This window comes from Pongo abelii, chromosome 3 (genome assembly GCF_028885655.2).
Source record: "Pongo abelii isolate AG06213 chromosome 3, NHGRI_mPonAbe1-v2.0_pri, whole genome shotgun sequence".
NCBI classification, from domain to species: domain Eukaryota; kingdom Metazoa; phylum Chordata; class Mammalia; order Primates; family Hominidae; genus Pongo; species Pongo abelii.
This window is the reverse complement of record NC_071988.2, coordinates 64,493,537-64,510,866: the sequence shown is the minus strand read 5'-3', so window position 1 is coordinate 64,510,866 and position 17,330 is coordinate 64,493,537.

Below are 17,330 nucleotides of genomic sequence, written 5' to 3'. Positions count from 1 at the left end.
GAGTTTGGGGTATTTATGCAAAGCATATGTCCCCTGTTCTGAGGCAGAGACTCGAGGGTTTGATAGAAACAATAGAGTAGAAATGAAACCTAACATTTGTGAAGCCCTTACTCTGGGTTCATTTATCCAATTCAAGCCACACAAAAACCTCATCAGGTGGAAAGTATGATTATCCCCATTTCAGAGACGAGCAAACAGGGCTTGATAAAGATTAAATGACTTCAGCCACTCAGCAAGGCAGTGGTGGAGTGAGGGAAGTTCAGACTCAGAGCCTGCCCCTGAAAACAACCAAACCCAACCATACCGAGAAACATCCAGGCTAGTCTTCCCAAACTTCAGGGCGCATTCAGATCACCTGGGGCTTTTGTCAAAATACGTGTTCTCATTCAGGAGCTCCAGGGCTGTGCCAGAAACCCTGCAATTCTAAGCAGCTCCCAAATAATGTCAATGCTGCTGCTGGTCCATGAAGGATCTAGGGCAGCAATCAGCAAACTTTTTTTCTGTAAAGGGTGAGATAGTAAATATTTTAAGCTTTGTGGGCCACATCCAGCCTCTGTTGCATGTTCTTTATCCCTTTCTTCCTTCTTTTCCCTTCTTTCCTTTCATTCTTCGTCATTTGGAATGTAAAACCACCCTTAGCTGTTGGCTCGTGGGTGCATTTGGCCAGAGCAGTGATTTGCTGTTTCTTGCCCTAGGACAGTGTAGATGGAGAAGTTGCCAAGCCAATGGGCTCAGGTGGGTACCCTTTCCCAACAGCAGCTATGAGATTCAGTCCTACTGTTCTCGATTAGGTATGCTTTTCTCAGGACAGTAAGATGCCAGATAGGCTGTCTCCCCAGTGACCAGTCTGAGTTACAGGTAAGAGGGGGGCTGACTTACCCCAGAAAGTACGCATTGGAGTAGTGAGGGGTCTGGATTCCAAGGTGTGCAAGAAAGCACTGAAGGAGGATTGGGACAGCCGAGGGAAGTGGGAGCCTGCTATGCACACAGTGAACACTTTACCTATTGAGGCAGTAGGTTGTTGAGGGGCTCCTGTGACAGGTGGGTGGTCAAACTCAAAAACCCGTTCAACTCCAAGAGTTCAAGATCCTGTGATCCTTGCGTGCAAGGCTAATCTAATGTTGTCCTGAGATAACGTGCACATGCGTGATTTGATTCTCCTCAAGCTGATCAGCAACCGCATCTCAGCAGCTGCCTCTTTATCTCTTGCCCTGCCTGGGAAGGGGAGGCTGAAATTCACTCCAGGATGTCACTGCTCTGGGGGAAAAGGAAAATAACTCCCACCACCCGGCTCAGAAGTAGGAAGTGAGGGCCTTCCGCTAAACGCAAGGGTCTTATCTAACTACTGGGTAACCTTCTTGTTTTTCCATCTTCTCATAACTTGAGAATGAAGTGAAGTCATCTTACTTTCAGGAATCCAATCTAAAGAAATAAGTACGGATATGAATAAAATTTTTTGTCCTCTTTCAGGTGCAAAGAGTCTACTCTGCCTACTCTGTCATTCAAGGCTTGGTTGAGAACTGGCTAAATAAGTGAGATCTCTTCTATACAAATAGAATACCATGAACAGATTATAAAATGATTCTATGTATGAAACCATGTGTATACATGTATATAATTAGCAAACACCCAAACAGTGGCTCTTTATAGGCAATAGGATTATGATCATAACTGTGGAATAAAGAAGGGACCCAGAGAACAAGAGTGAGTGCCCAGTGGGAAGTGTTCTAAACTGCCAAGTTCTACAACAACCTACCACCCTCAGTAGTAAGGTAAGTTGGCAGCAGGGAACTATAGATCAGAGCTTCTCAAACTTAAAGGTGCATATGCATCCTGGGGATCTGGTTAAATTGTAGGCTTAGATGTAGGGGGTGCAGGGGGCCCTGAAATTTTGCATTTCTAACAAGCTCCCTGGGGTGGCCGATGCTGCTATGCTGCTGGCCCAGGACCTTATTTCATGAAGCAAGGCTCTGTCTACCTCGCAGGAGAAGGCACTGAGAAGAGGAGTCACCAGTCTTGATATGTTACTCAGACGAGGTGGTGAGTTTAGTTTTCATGTGTGTGTATGTTGTCCTGAGATTGTTGTTTTTGGAGGGGGACAGAGGAGTCACCAGCCTTGATATGTTACTCAGATGAGGTGGCGAGTTTAGTTTATATGTGTGTGTATGTTGTCCTGAGATTGTTAGTTTTGGAGGGGGACAGAACATGGAGTATGTATAGAAATGAAATCACCTTTATCAATAATAAATATGGCCTAGTAGAGATTCTTCTGCCTTTTTCCTTTTCTCCTCCCCATAGTTCAATTTAGTCGCCCAATTTCCTCTCAGAAGTAGGTCCTGAGGTTGAAATAGGAAGGAGGATAAGGGCTGTCTGGCCCCAGGCACACAGCTGGCCCCAGGCACACAGCTGGCCCCATGGACAGGGATCACCTGGGTAAGGTGAAGAGCACCTGTGAGCCCCCTCAGGGACACACCCTCAGATGTCAAGTTTGACCCATACCAGCTTTAAGTAAAGGTGATGATTCTTTCTGAGCATCAGTGACCTGGATCCACCCCAGGTGGTTAGAAAGCCACTCCCCTTTGATTACCCACTGCCATTTATCAGCCCTGAATCCTCTGTCCTGCTGCCACTTTCTGGCCCTGACAGCCTGTTGGGCAAGCAGGATTCTCTCTCCCTTACCAAACTGCTTGGAATAGCAGGCACAAGCAGATTCTTCTTAACGGCCCAGTGATTTTTCATCGGCATGATGGACAAAAGGGACCCACACAATAAGAATTTACAACAGATTGTCTGCTCACAGTGTAGACTCTAAAACATTTCCATGTGTTCTTCCTTGTAAGCATTTAGAGCCTGATCATGTGCATAAATAAACCCCGCATATCATTACTATTTAGCCAACATTTATTTCACATTTTATATGTGTCAGGTACCCGGCTAGGTGCTTTCACGTTTGTCATATGACTTTAGCCCTAAAACAACTCTAGAGGCAAGATATTCCAATGAAAATATCAAGGTTTAGGTTCAGAGAGGTTAAGTAACTTGTGAAAGGTAGCACAGCTTATAAACAATAAGCCCCCAATGAAAGAGGAAAAAAAGGAGGTGACAAGTAGATTGCAGGGATAAGTTGGCAAGTTTGTTCTGAGTGGAGTTCTTGGTGGAGACTGAGGAAAATGCCCTGAGAGGTAATGTGGTCCTGCACACTTACCTAGAATAGACCTCAAATAATGCTTCCTAGGCTATGGAAGAAGTCATAGCCACTTCTTTCTTGCTAATAGAACTCCAGTTTTGTCTAAGTGGCAACGTGTCTAGCCCCAGGCAAAGAGTCATAGTTGATCTAAGCCAATCATGGTCATCTCCTTCCCCTTTGCCAGTGATTGATTTACTCGTGGGCATCTGATCTGGCGTGAGATGAAAAAAAGATCCATGGGTGCTTCTGGGAAAGCCCTTCTCCCTGAGAAGAAAGAGGTCCATAAAGAAAGGGTCCTTTCCCATAACCAACCCTCCTTCCTTCCTGCTTAGGCTGATATATAATAATAAAAAAAGTGATACTTTATACTTAGACAACCGTCTTGTGACCATGAGGAGAAATGTAGCCTTACACTGAAGATGGCAGAACTAAACACAGAAAGCCAGGATCCTTGTTGAATTTGTTAAAAAACCAAATGGAGTTGGGCACAGTGGCTCATGCGTGTAATCCCAATAGTTTGGGAGGCTGAAGCAGGTGGATTGCTTGTGCCCAGGAGTTTGAGACCAGCCTAGGCAGCATGGTGAAGCCCCATCTCTACCAAAAAAAAAAAAAAAAAAATTAGCTGGATGTGGTGGTATGTACCTGTGGTCCCAGCTACTCGGGAGGCTGAAGTGGGAGGATCACTTGAGCCCAGGAGGCTGAGATTGCAGTAAGCCATGACCATACCACTGCACTCCAGACTGGGTGGCAGAGGGAGACCCGGTCTCAAAAAACAAACCAAAAAAATCATCTGGGACCATGGGACATCTGCCTCTAGACTTCTCCAAATGTGGGATAATGTAGTATCTTGGTAATGTGGCCTACTATACATCAACTATTCTGTTGCCTACAGGCAAAAGCACTGCACACATACAAGAGGCTCCCCTTGGTGAGAGACTAAGCATTCCCACACAAATGTCTCTGTCCCAGACCGATGACTTGTCTAGAATTGCTTTCCATCTGGTCTTCTCAAGATCTTCTACTTAGAGCTCCCTTTGTCCACAATTAGCTCAGTCTAGCACTGGCTACAAATCAGGGAAGAGTCTTCATTATTTCTACAAGAGACAGTTTGTTTATTCTTCTACATTACTTTCATCTTTGCAAAACTCAGCTCACCTCCTCATGGTAGCCTGCCTCATTCAATAGGACTTAGCTGTGGCAGGCAGAATAATGGGACCCCCAAAGATGTCCATATCCTGATCCCTAGAACCTGTGAAGATGTTACCTTATGTGGTAAAACAGACTGTGCAGATGTAATTGAGGTTAATGACTCTGAAATGGGGAGATTATGTTGGGTTTTCTGGGTGGGCGCACTCAAATCACATGAGTTCTTAAAAGTGGAGAACTGTACTGTGATCAGAGAGAGATGTGGCTATAGAAGGAGATCAGAGAGATGTGACTTTGCTGGCTTTGAAGGTGGAATATGGGCAGCCTCTGGAAGTAGAAAAAGGCAGAGAAAACAGATTATCCCCTAAAGTCTCCAGAAAGAAACACAACCATGCCAACATCTTGGTTTTAGCCCAGAGAGACCTGTGTTGGATTTCTGACATACAGAAATCTGATTTCCGATAACTATAATATATTTGCAGTGTTTAAGGCACTAGGTTTGTGGTAACTTGCTGTAACGGCAATAGGGAACTAACATATTGGCCATAAAGTGCCTGGCACTACACTTTCCACTATGGTATGTAGTATACTAGGTGAGGATATGGGTGGATCCAGAAAGATATGTGTGCAAATCCTGGCTCTATTTCCATGTGACCTTGGGCAACTCACTTCAATTCTCTGGGTCTCAGTTATATCATCCAGAAAGCAGAGATGAATAAGAATGTTTCTCTCTTACAGGTTTGTTGTGATATTTGAATGAGGCTGTTCAAGTAACACACTTAGCATGTGGCTGGCAAATAACCGTCACTAGATAAATGGTAGCCATTATAATATTTATTGGAAGACAGGGATTGAGGGCCTTGTACATTCCTCTGCGGTGAGGAATACATTTAAAGCAGGCATGCTTCACATTCAGTTTGGAGTTGAGAGACCATGTGATGTAATGGGAAATATTGTAGACTGCAAAGTAAGACTCTCTGGGTTTGAATCCAGAGAGCTGTGTGACCTTGGCATATGCATTAGCATTTTAGGGTATCTTTCCCCAGAAGCAGACCCGAAATAACCATTTGAGGGCAGGTAGATCTTTCTGAGGTGATTTCAGGAAATATGCCTAGGGAATGGAAAAATCAGATGGAAAGGGAAGTGGCCAAGAAGCATATGTTTCTAAGCAAGTTACCACTGTGGAAGCTGGAGTGTAAGCCCTCCAGGGAAACTGGGAACACATGTAGAATCATGCCTCTGAATTATCACACTCAAGGGGTGAGGGAGCTGGGGCCATTATATGCCAACTCCCATCTGTCACTGGTTGAGGGTCACTTCCAGGGGACAGTAATTCCCCAGCAGGTCCTGCCTGCCACACAAGGGCAGAGAAAGCTCTCAGGCAAAGCTATGGTGGCAGCGGGAAATTGGGCCAGCGTGTGCTGAAGTGGTGAGGGCTGAAGGAATATGGAGAGGAGCCCTCAGTATTGCTATTTTTAAAGATGAGAAAATTTAGTTTTACATGGTCCCATATTTTCTCAAAATGGGACAATGATAGTATCTGCTTCGTAGAATTATCGGGAGAGTTGTGTAAGTGAACAAGGCCAAGGGCTTCCATCAGAGCTTGTCATAGGGCAAGTAAGCACCATTTAAGTACTAGTTGTCATCATCTGAAGATTTTTGCTGTTCTGTGATGTAAAAGTTTGTTCCCACCACCCCCCTCCACAATGTTTAGTTAAGCTGTTCAAACTCGCAAATACATTGGGGCGATGGGGGCTTGTGGAGCTAAAGGTAAGGGCCGACATTAACCACTGGTCCAACCACACAAATTCTCAATGATGGGCTTGCACAACATCTGGAGGCCTGCGGACTTTTGGGGGCATGGATTTGGGAATTGGAACCCAGCTCTTACCTCTCTCTCAAAGGGCATGAGGCCACAGATGCTGTCTGGGTCGTACACTAAATGGCAAGCCTCTGAAGGTAGAAATGCTGTACTCCTGGCTGGATTGACCCGGCTTCTTCCCCGGCACATTGTAGACATTTGGTGATTGGCTATTGAGTAGATAAGCGTGAAAACAGCTTAGAAAGCCAGGAAAGGAATGTTTCTGCCTAAAATCACAGGTGATTGATATCATCCTTATGTGCAGCCCTCACCTCACAACCTTTTGTTTCCCTGGCCACTTTGCCACAAGGACGCAGGAAGTAACCTGCACCTGATGCCCTGATGTTGGCAATGGGATGAGCTTTCCACTCTCGGCAGCATCTTGTAGAATACAAAGGACTCGCTGTGGCATTTATACCAACACACACATTTTAAATAGGCCCTCACTTCTTCCTGAAAGGAATCCAAAGACTCTGTTGGAACTGAAAACATTCATATTTATGTATCACCAGTTATGGAGGGAACACAAAGTGCTCAGTAAATATGATCTCATTAGTGCTCACGACAGCCCTGAGGGAAGAAGTTGGCAAGAATTCCCACTCTCCTTGGAGAGGTGAGAGTATGGAGGCCCAGAAGGCCAGGGAACACACGCCAGAGCCACTCAGCAGGTGCTCCAGGGAGCTGGGGCAATGGCAAGGACATGGGAGGCTCAAGAGAAGCGTCACAATGCTGTGGCCTCCACAATCACTGCAGTGTCCAGAGGACAAGCAGAAACCTGGAAATACCCCCATGTCTCTCATGATGCTATCCGATAGATGCCTGATGCTACTAACAATGAAATGCCATTCAGGTGTCCAAACAGATCCATGTTCTGTGGAAAAAGACATTCTAAGGCATTTAGATAAAAAAATGCAAGTTTGCAAGAGTATATATAATATAGTCACTCATTACTATTAAGTAAATGTATAATATGAAGGTGAAAATCTAAAAGAATGTATACCAAATTATATATGAAACATATATGTCTTTGTGTGTTAGTATTTTCAAAGAAAAGGCCTAGAAGAATGGGTACCAAATTATACTGAAATATACATTTATTTATTTATATTTTCAAGGAAAGTTCTAGAAGAATGTGTAACAATGGTTATCTCAATAGTTGGATTAAATATACTTTTCTTAGTCACACATTTGTTAATTTCCAATGTGCATTTTTTTTTTGGTAATCAGATTAAAACTTTCTAAAAACCAGAAAAAAGGAAATTCATTGTCACCTAGAAAGTATTAAAAATAGAAAATAAAACTATTAAAATACGCTCAGAGTACTTTTCTTTCATTAAAAGAGAACACTAGGAGTGTTTTCCTTGATGTGAAGAATTTGGAAAAATTCCACCAGACTTTCTATTTAGTTCCTACTACAGAGTGAAATTTGGATCACATATTCTATTTTGTAAACATATGGTCCTGTGTCTGCAAAACCCAAATGTAGAATGAAATCTTTCTGCTTTTTTCCTTGATGTTTTTAAACCTGAGCTAGACCCGACTGTTTAGCATTTTTACCTGAAAAACTTTAGTAGAAGGAAAAGCAACCCCACCCTGACAAGGGATTTAGAATGTCAACTACTCAACATTTTCATGAGCTACTGAGCAATAGATGTAAATATTGTTATATATTAAATTTCAAAAACTCAGACCACTGTGCTTTACAATGTGAATGTACTTAATACTATTGAACTGTACACGTAAAAATGGTTAAGATGGTAAATTTTATGTTGTGTGTTTTTTACCACCATAAAAATTGCCAAAAACCAAAAAACCAAAGCAACCCTAAACTTAGATCCTTGAAGTCTAAGGTAGAGTACAGTGCAGGAAAAGAAAGGGTGGGATCCAGAAGAGCTGGATTCAGGTTTCAAGTGTGGTTCTTACAGCACCGGGCCTTGGACAGGTTGCATTCACTTGTTCTGTTCCTCTCACCTTTCTGAGTAGCTATCACTTGCCAGGCATAGCAGAAGGCACTGAGATACAGTGGCCCATGAAATGGGTGTGTCCCTGCCCTGGTGGAGTGACCTCACTTCTCTTAACCACAAGTGCCCCCCAGAAAATAGGAAATAAGGCTGGGCTCAGTGGCTCATGTTTATAATCCCAGCACTTTGGGAAGCTAGAAGCAAGAGGATTACTTGAAGCCAGGAGTTCAAGGCCAGCCTGGCCAACATAGTGAGCCCCTGTCTCTGTTTTATAAAAAATAAAATAAATTTTTTTCCAAAAATTAAAATAATTTTTTAAAAAAGAAAATGGAAACTAATAATACTTATGCTGCCCATGCTTCATGAGAGGGAAAGAAATTGCTACCAAGGCTACGGCTTGACTGTATGTAAAAAAAAAAAAAAAATCTCAGCTTCATCCCCTGGGAGACAGACAAATGGATCAAAATCTGAATTCAGACCCACTTTCCGGTCATGAGCAGGGCCTGTCAGCAGCATTCTGTACCTTCAGCTTCTCATGCCCTTTTATCAATGGGGCTGGACAAATGAAGCGCACATTTGTGACCTGTGGTGAATTCACAGAGGTGGGACATTGGATAGTTACCACAGGAATGCAGCAGGTGTGACGGAGCTGCCCAGTGGCAGGCACAGTGGTGAATGTTTATTGTCTGCCCTCTGAGGCAGTAGTGATAACATTGATGATGGTGATGTTGGCTGTGCCAGGCACTGTTCTCAGTGCTTTGCATTTACTTACTTGATGCTCATGATGACCGTGTGATAGAACTACTTTTATTATTCTGTTATTACAAATGAGGAGACTGAGGGGCAGAGAGAATTCGCTAGCTAGAAAGTGGTAGAGTTGAGGTTCAAACACAGGCAATTCAAACGTAGACCCTGGCTGGGCATGGTGGCTCCCACCTGTAATTCTAGCACTTTGGGAGGCTGAGGCAGACAGATTGCTTGAGCCCAGGCAAAAACCCTGTCTTTACAAAAAATACAAAAATTAGCCAAGCCTGGTGGTGCACACCTGTGGTCCCAGCTACTCAGGAGGCTGAGGTGGGAGGATCACCTGAGCCTGGAGAAGTCCGGGCTGCAGTGAGCCATGATTGCACCACTGTACTCCAGCCGGGGTTACAGAGTGAGACCCTGTCCCTATTATTCTTCACATTTTATGAATAAGGAAACAGAAACTCAGAGAGGGACTTGCCTAGGGTTCCATGTAGAGAGCTAGGTTTGGCTTTTTTGGGACTCCAAAGCCTGTAAAACATGACACTCTCTTGTAATGCCCCAGGCAGTGAAAATCTCCAGGACAATGAGGTACACCCTCAGGCTGGTAGCTGATGGGCAGAGCCACTGTCACCAGCCCCATTCTGCGTCCTGGCTCCCCAGGCTAAAAACAGGACCTGGGGAGGGGTAATGCTTGCTTGGCTTTCTGCCCATGGCAGATGGGACCGCTTCACCACCATCTGTGAGTGGCCTCATTCCTAGTTCCTGAGCCTTAATACTTATCTGGATATTCATTCATTCATTCAACAAATATTTATCGAACTCTTTGCCAGGCCCTGTTCTAGGTGCTGGGGATTAAATAGTGAGCCAAATAGTCAACAATGATTTTGTGCTTGGGTTCCAGGGTTTAAGCTCTTGCCTTCTTCCTTCTTACCCCATCCTTCTATGCACCTCATTTCTTTCTAGAAATAGAGTACCTTTTTGACCTTTAAGTATTGACATGGTCCATCTGCAGGGCTCTGCTAGCCTAAATGGTGTGTATGTGCAAATGAAAGTGCCCCTTCAGAGTGCACACAGCCTCACAGGCCCCCAGCTTGGAGAGTAGAGAGTGGACTGGATTTCAGCCCCCACGCAACCTCCAACCTAAGAGTCTTTGGATAGGACACAGTCTATGTTATGGCACGTAGCAGGCCCCTCTCTGAGCTCTTCCAGAGATTAGAGATGTGCTCCTGACACCCAAGCCCAGTGTCTTCAAATCCCACCTATTTCCATGTCCCACCTGCTTAGCCAGGTCCCCCATTCACTTCAATCCCCATAAGCTGGGCCCTGCAGACCTCCAGCTCTTTATCCATTGCCCACTGCTAGGCTGGTCAGACATACCTTGTCAACCTCTCTGGACCCCTTTCCTCTTCTCCTCCTCTTGTCTGCCAGCTGCTGGGACATCTCTCTCCCACTTCGTAGCTCTGCCCCACCCCCAGGCCAGGGTTCAGCCATCCCTGCATGTGCTTTTCATGTTCACATCCAGGAGCCATTGTGACAATTGGGCCATTTTTAGGGTGCCCCAAACCCTCACCTTGGTTCACAGAAAGGCATTGAAGTTCTGCTCAAGAGCTGGAGGGTATAAAACACACAACTATCAGGATGTCCTCCTTCCTGATTCCATTCTGACATGAGATGGAGATGCCATGTCATGACTAGGAGGTTATTTAGAAATAGCACTCAAAATATAGAACAGATATTATATAATTTTTCACAGAGAAAGTTGTGGTTTTAAAAAATCTAATACTTTCTATTTAATTCATGATTGGATAATTCACCTGCTCAACCCCTACATGTCCTCAGACCGCATCTTCCAAGAAGCTTTCTCAGGTTGCCTCCCGTCTACCTTCCCTGCCTGACAGCCAGAGAAGGATTAGGTACCGTCGTCTGCGATCCTCCAAGAGCACCCAGATTTGTCCACCATGACACTCATCACATTGAATTATAATTGCCTGTTTGCTTCTATACTGCCCCAAGTAGACTGTAAGTTCTGTGAGAATCTGTACCAGACCTAGTTCACCTTTATATCCTCTGCACCTGACATAGAACCTAGCACCTAGCAGGAGCTCAGTAACTGTTTCTGAAATAAATCAAAGGTATTTGTATGGGGAAAAAAATTGGCATCAATGCCAAGCTGGAGTTTTCCCCAACAATGGACATCCTGTTCTCTGCTGGGAGGAGTGAGGGAAATGAGAAACTGTGGCTGCTCTTAGATCCCCCAGACAAACATCCATAAATAAATCAGAAATTACTATACCACATAGAAATTCCATCCATCCATTCATTCATTCATTCATTCATTCATTCATTCATTCATTTGTAGTAGCCATTTATTGAACATGTCTAAGTGTCTCATCACTGGAGATTCTGCAGTGAAAAAGGTAGTCAAAGACCCTGCCTTCTTGGAGCTTATTTTCTAGTGAGAGTGAAAGGGCAGACAGACAACAATACCTTCCCTAGCTGGTAATTTATATGACCATGAAACGTCATAGCTTGATTGGCGTTCATTGGCCCCAGCTACTTTGCAGAATAGTATAATGATTAACTTGTCAAGCAGTGGAGTCAGACAGGTTGGAAGTAACTTCCTAAGCTATGACTTACTAGTTAACTTACATCTGGGCAAGCAACTTGACCTCTCCAAGCCTCCATTCCCTCAAGCAGTGATAATAACAACAGCACCTACTTCCCTGTACCTATATGCCTGGCTGAGAGGAAGGACAGTAAAGGTTAGCAATAATTATTCCTCACCACTTAGGTGGTTTAAGAAGGGATTCAATGCTCTCTGGGCATCAATACATATGCACTTTACTAACATTAAGGCATTGTTTTGAGTTTTTACTTTCACTGACTTGTTGCAGGGTGTAACTGGCTTAATTTAGTCCTCTAGGTTGGGCAGTATTTGCATGTGATCTTTGAGCTCAGCCTCAGTTCCCAGAGCCCCTGCAGCAGGTAGAGCCACTGTCCACAAGCTTCAAGCAGGAACACAGAGCAGGCAGCGGTGGGGATTCCAGCATCCAAGGATTCTGCTTGGGTTCTGGCCATTGACTCTACCATGGAAGTCCTGAAGCTAATTTCCCCTTATTATTGAACTTGAAACAGCTAGGATAAATAAAGCAGATTTTTATCAACTACATTATAAACAAAAGGCACAGATGGCAGGGGAAGATTGACTGACAACAGCAAAGTCCTCAGGGTGCTCTTGAACCCCCCTTAGTGGGGGAGGTGCTAAAGACAGGGCCCCCTGCTTTGTTTTGTTCTTTGCATTTATGAATTCCAGGAACTCCTTTCCTTGAAGTCTATAGCTTCCATCAACAGGATATTAGTTGGTGAATTCTATTTGAAGTCACAGAGGAAAAAACTTTCAATTAGGATCTGAATAGGTCAAGGGGGTGATTGGCTGTCCAGAGGATATGCAGCAGGAAGAGAAACCAGAGTTCAAATGAAGGGTGGGGGGGAATACAAGGGTCCTTGTTGAGTCTGGAATAATGGAATAACAGTGGCAAAAATAAGAAAGAATGATGAGGCAAGTTTAATAAAGATTTTACCAAGAGATCCTAGATTCACTTTATTATTATGCCTTCTCTTTATTATTCTCTCCTACAAAGCACACACAAACACACATACTTCATACAGACACACATACTTCATATGGACACACATACTTTAAAGCACACACAAACACACCTGCCTCATGACTAAAATCTAAATCAACTTTCACATATTTCATATTTAACCATGATCCAGTGTTATCCTAAAGCCATGGCCACTGTTGTTTGTTCCAGAGGGGGTCACCTGACCCAAACAAAGCCAATCATATTTCTAAATCCTGACCCTAAACTTCAACCATAGTGGAATGATCCAGGGTGAACCAATCAGAGTTTTTGCCCAGGAGTTTACAAGTAGAACTAGGAGAGTGAGTCATGTGCCTGCTGCAAGGCCAGAGTATTTGAGGGCATAAACCAAAATTTTAAATTAGGAAGGTAGAAGAGAGGTGGACCTTAGTAGAAATGAGTTCTAAGATGAAAAGAACTGAATTGAATGCTGAGAATGGGATAAATTGGATCCTTGGGGCTATCTAAAAATGGGTGGATCAATAAAATCAAATTTTCCAAAGGGCTTGTTTTCTGTTTAACTCGTGTGCATTAGAGAAAGGATGTTACACCGCAGAGCAGTGGTTCCCAAAGTGTGGCCCTGGGACCTGGGTGGTGGTGGGGAGAGCTACCAAACAATTTCTGGGGATCTGCAGAGGCAGAGCTATTTATATAATAATCCTAAGGTACCGTTTGCCTTTTTCAGTCTCATTTTCTTATGAGCATAACGTGGAGTTTTCCAGAGACTATACAACTATAGTGTTGAACAGACTGAATGAAGAAGCAAATATGAGAATCCTGACCAGCTTCTATCAAGCCATGCATGAAAGAGATTTGCAAAAAATGTAAAGCAATGTGACTCTTCTAGTTCCATTATTTTAGTTTTTGAAATTAGCAATTTTTATGAAATTTGTATTAATATAAACAAACACTATGTTTATTGTTGTTATTCCTAAATAATAAATACGTTTTTTCACTTTGAATTTCTAAAGTAGCAAATGCTCATAGACACACACGTCAACACAAGCTATCTTGTGTCCCATTATTTTTCAGAGTGTGAAGGATCCTGAGACCATAAACTTTGAGAACCGCTACATCACAGGGTTTGAAAAGTGTGACATTTTCTTCCAGTGTTAGAAACAACGTGGAATACACCTAAATTCTTTAAAAGGGAAGCAGCAGCTATGGGGAAAAGGGTTTATATCTGAGGCTATGATACAAGCCCAGGTCCCATCACCTTCATGCAAGTAAAAGATTGGGCGCTGGACCACAGAAGATGGTCTTGGGGAAAGCCTGGTTTACTGTAGTTGCTGTGGAGTTGGAGACGACGCTGCATCAGAAGGCTGCCTAATGGCCTCTTTCTGCTTGGCGACATCTTTTCATGCATGGGGAAAGATACCCTGCTGAGTGCAGAAACTGAGGGGGAGTTTGTCTCCTCCAGGCCCTGGGGGATGCCTTCCTTGGGAGAGACAAATTTCAGGCTCCAGAAAACTGACCAGTAACCTAACGGCATTGGCCATCATTGGAAATCAGACCCACTTGGTGTTAAAGAAATAAGAGCTCTGGTGTGCCTTGCCTGTTTGCAGGGGAGCTCTGCCACCTGTGGAGACATGCAACAAGTTGACTTCCTGAGTCATGCAGAAACCATGTGCCTAATGCTACAAGGTCAGGTTGAGCTCACAGCGAATTTCCCAGGCCCGAGTCTGGTGCTGGCTAGGCGGCTCTGTCCTTTGCACACAGAGACATGATCTCAGTCTAGCTAAGGGCCTCTGCTTCTAGCTTAGTGGGTCAGAGGCTCCTAAGCTTCTTTGGTCCTTTGCCAGTGGGTCTTGCCCCTGGCCCTTCCAAGGTAAGCCTCTGTTAGAAAAATAAAACAAGTGTCTAATCGAGATCTCAGAATACCCCTCAAGAGACAATAAGAGGGATCGACAACCTCGGCTTTTCATTTCACTTAATGGTAACAAACGAATCACTTTAATGATCCAGAAAAACAAAATGAAGGTGTTTTTTAGGCATTGTGCATCTTTGCTTATGGATTAGCCAATCCAGGAAATAATCAGAGGGAGCTGGGAGATGGATTCAGGGCAGGTCATTTTTGTTAGTGAAGTAATTTGTTGCTGTATTTATATTCCATGTTCTCAAAAGAATTTGTTAGGTTGTAAAAATATACAACAAAATATTTAAAACTGAGGAAGTCAACCAGATTGCTTTTCAAATAACCTGAACCCTCAGATTTACTGAAAATAAAGAACAAAGGAAAACTTGGGAGTTTCCAATGGAGGAAGACATTTAGCTCCAACAATTACTAACATCTCTGTGGAACTATGAACTTGAATCAGGAAACTCTGGTTAAAATGGAAAGAAGAGCTAATTTCCAGTACATGAACATATGTACACATGTGACTGTCTAGATTTCTGTTGAAGTCTTAATAGTATATTCTGGTAAAAAAAAAAAAAAAGAAAGAAGAAAGAAAGAAAAGAAAAATACCCCCAAATACTTTAACCCTTAATTTTCAATTAAAATAATGTATCTCATATAAATAAATAGATAGGCCATCAGGCCTAGGGATTAATACTGTTAGAAAATAAGAAAAAAATTGGAGTAAGGTCAGTATGCAAACCATTTGTAGACGGAAAGCCATATATTTCACTTTGATCTTTCTAGCATCCAGCACAAGGAAAATAACATGATAAGGCAAATATTTCCTGAGGTCCATTAGATAAAATCAGACCATTGGTCAGTCCTTGGTGTCATACAGGCAAGCCTCAAGGCAAGGAGGCAAATAGGTTCAGCTGTTTAATTTGACTTTTCTTCCTGAATTGATTGGAAGTCCTTTGTTCCTGACTACACAGAGGTGACTTTAACAACTTAGTAAACTTAGTAACATATAAAAATAATCATCTAGCCAACTAATGATCATTGAATTTGGTTATATGGTTTTTCCCCTTTTTCTCCCTGGTAATATTGTAACTTTATTTATTTGTTTATTTATTCATTTAAGACAGAATCTCTTCCTGTTGCTCAGGCTGGAGTGCAGTGGCACAATCACAGTTCATTGCAGCCTCGAACTCCTGGGCTCAAGTGATCCTCCTGCCTCAGCCTCCAAAGAAGCTGAGACTATGGGTGCGCACTACCATGCCTGGCTAATTATTTATTTATTTTTTTCTTATTGGCTGCAGAGATACGGCCTCATTATGTTCCCCAGGCTGGTCTCAAACTCCTGTGCTCAAGCGATCTTCCTGCCTTACCTCCCAAAGTGGCGCCCAGCCCTAATCCTGACATTTAAATGAAGTCTGGCAAATAGGAAAAGCCTGTGGGAAAAGGGGCAGGAAAAACTGATTCAAACAGCAGGTGTTATTAGAACTACTGAGAACTTTAGAACCAGGAAGCTTTGAGTTATAGTTCTGGCTGTGGCTTATTGGCCAGGCCATCCTGGGCAAACTACTGAACCCCGCTGAGCCTTTGCTTGGTCATCTGTAAAATGATCACTATAATAGTATTTACCTCATAAGGCTGCTAAGAGGATTAAATAAAATAATGCATGTAAAATATTTAGGAGAGTGCCTTGTCTATAATAAGCACTCAATAAATACCAGATTATGATACAAAGAATTCTCACTATACAGAATCATTAAATCCTGATCACAATTCTGTCAATTAAGAGAACATTTATTATTACCTTTTTCCGTGGACTGAGAAAGAGACATAATTTGCCTAACACACACAAAACCATCTGGTAAAGAGAAGGGTTACCTATAATATATAATCTAAATATACATATATAATAACATGTAATCTAAAGGAATGAGCTACTCTGAAGGTCCTGCAATTCTACCATTAGAGATTAATTTCTTTGTATTAATCTTTCTTTTAAAATATGAATAATAACTCAAGAGTGATAGCATATTAGGATCGTATGGTTTTATTGGGGGAAGGTGCTTATCACAGTCCATAACACATAACCAGAATGTAGTAACCTTATTTTGCTTCATTGTATTTATTTTTACAATTAACTTCTATTAATGACAAAGGATACTGGTTGCTCATTTACAATGGTAATATGTAGTTAAAAAAAATGTATTTGAGATTTAGAGTTGGTTGACATAAATAAGAACATAAGTTTAAAAAATTCAGTTGGCAAATGAATAATGCAATGTCTGAATACCTGCGTTTGAAAACTGCAACTCTATGGGGTGAAACATACTCTTGGTCTTGTCTCATGAGGCGTTCTTTGCTGTGGCATCTGCTTAAGTTTTTAGTGTCTTTCTTCAGCATTTCCTGTACTCTAGTCACATAGGAATACTTGCTGTTTCTTCTTTTGGGGCTTTTTTTGTCTCTATATAAGCTGGTTTCACTAATTGGAATGTTCTTTCTTTTCTCACCTCCTTGACAAATAAATATCTGCAAATCCACTCTGCAAAGCCTTTCCAGACACCATGGCAACAGCCCCCCTCAGCCTTTCTCACCACATCAAGCAGGGTGGATCCCTGGTCTATGGGCCTGTAGCACCTTGCGCTGCTCCCTCGGAGAACATCCCCACCAGAGGATGACTTCTTCTGGGTACTCTGCTCTGAGTGTGCTGATAAATAATGTATAGTCTCATTTGGCAACTGCACGGTTTTATAAATATTTGTATCATCACACTTGTAATTATGTTGTTCAAGTCTTCTGTATCTTTTCCAATTTGTGTACCAGTGTAATCTACTAGTGCATAAAAATCTACAACTATTATTATGAATTTGTAAATTTCTTCTTATAATTTGACTTGTTTTAATGTTGGTGTTTCCACACATATTGTTTG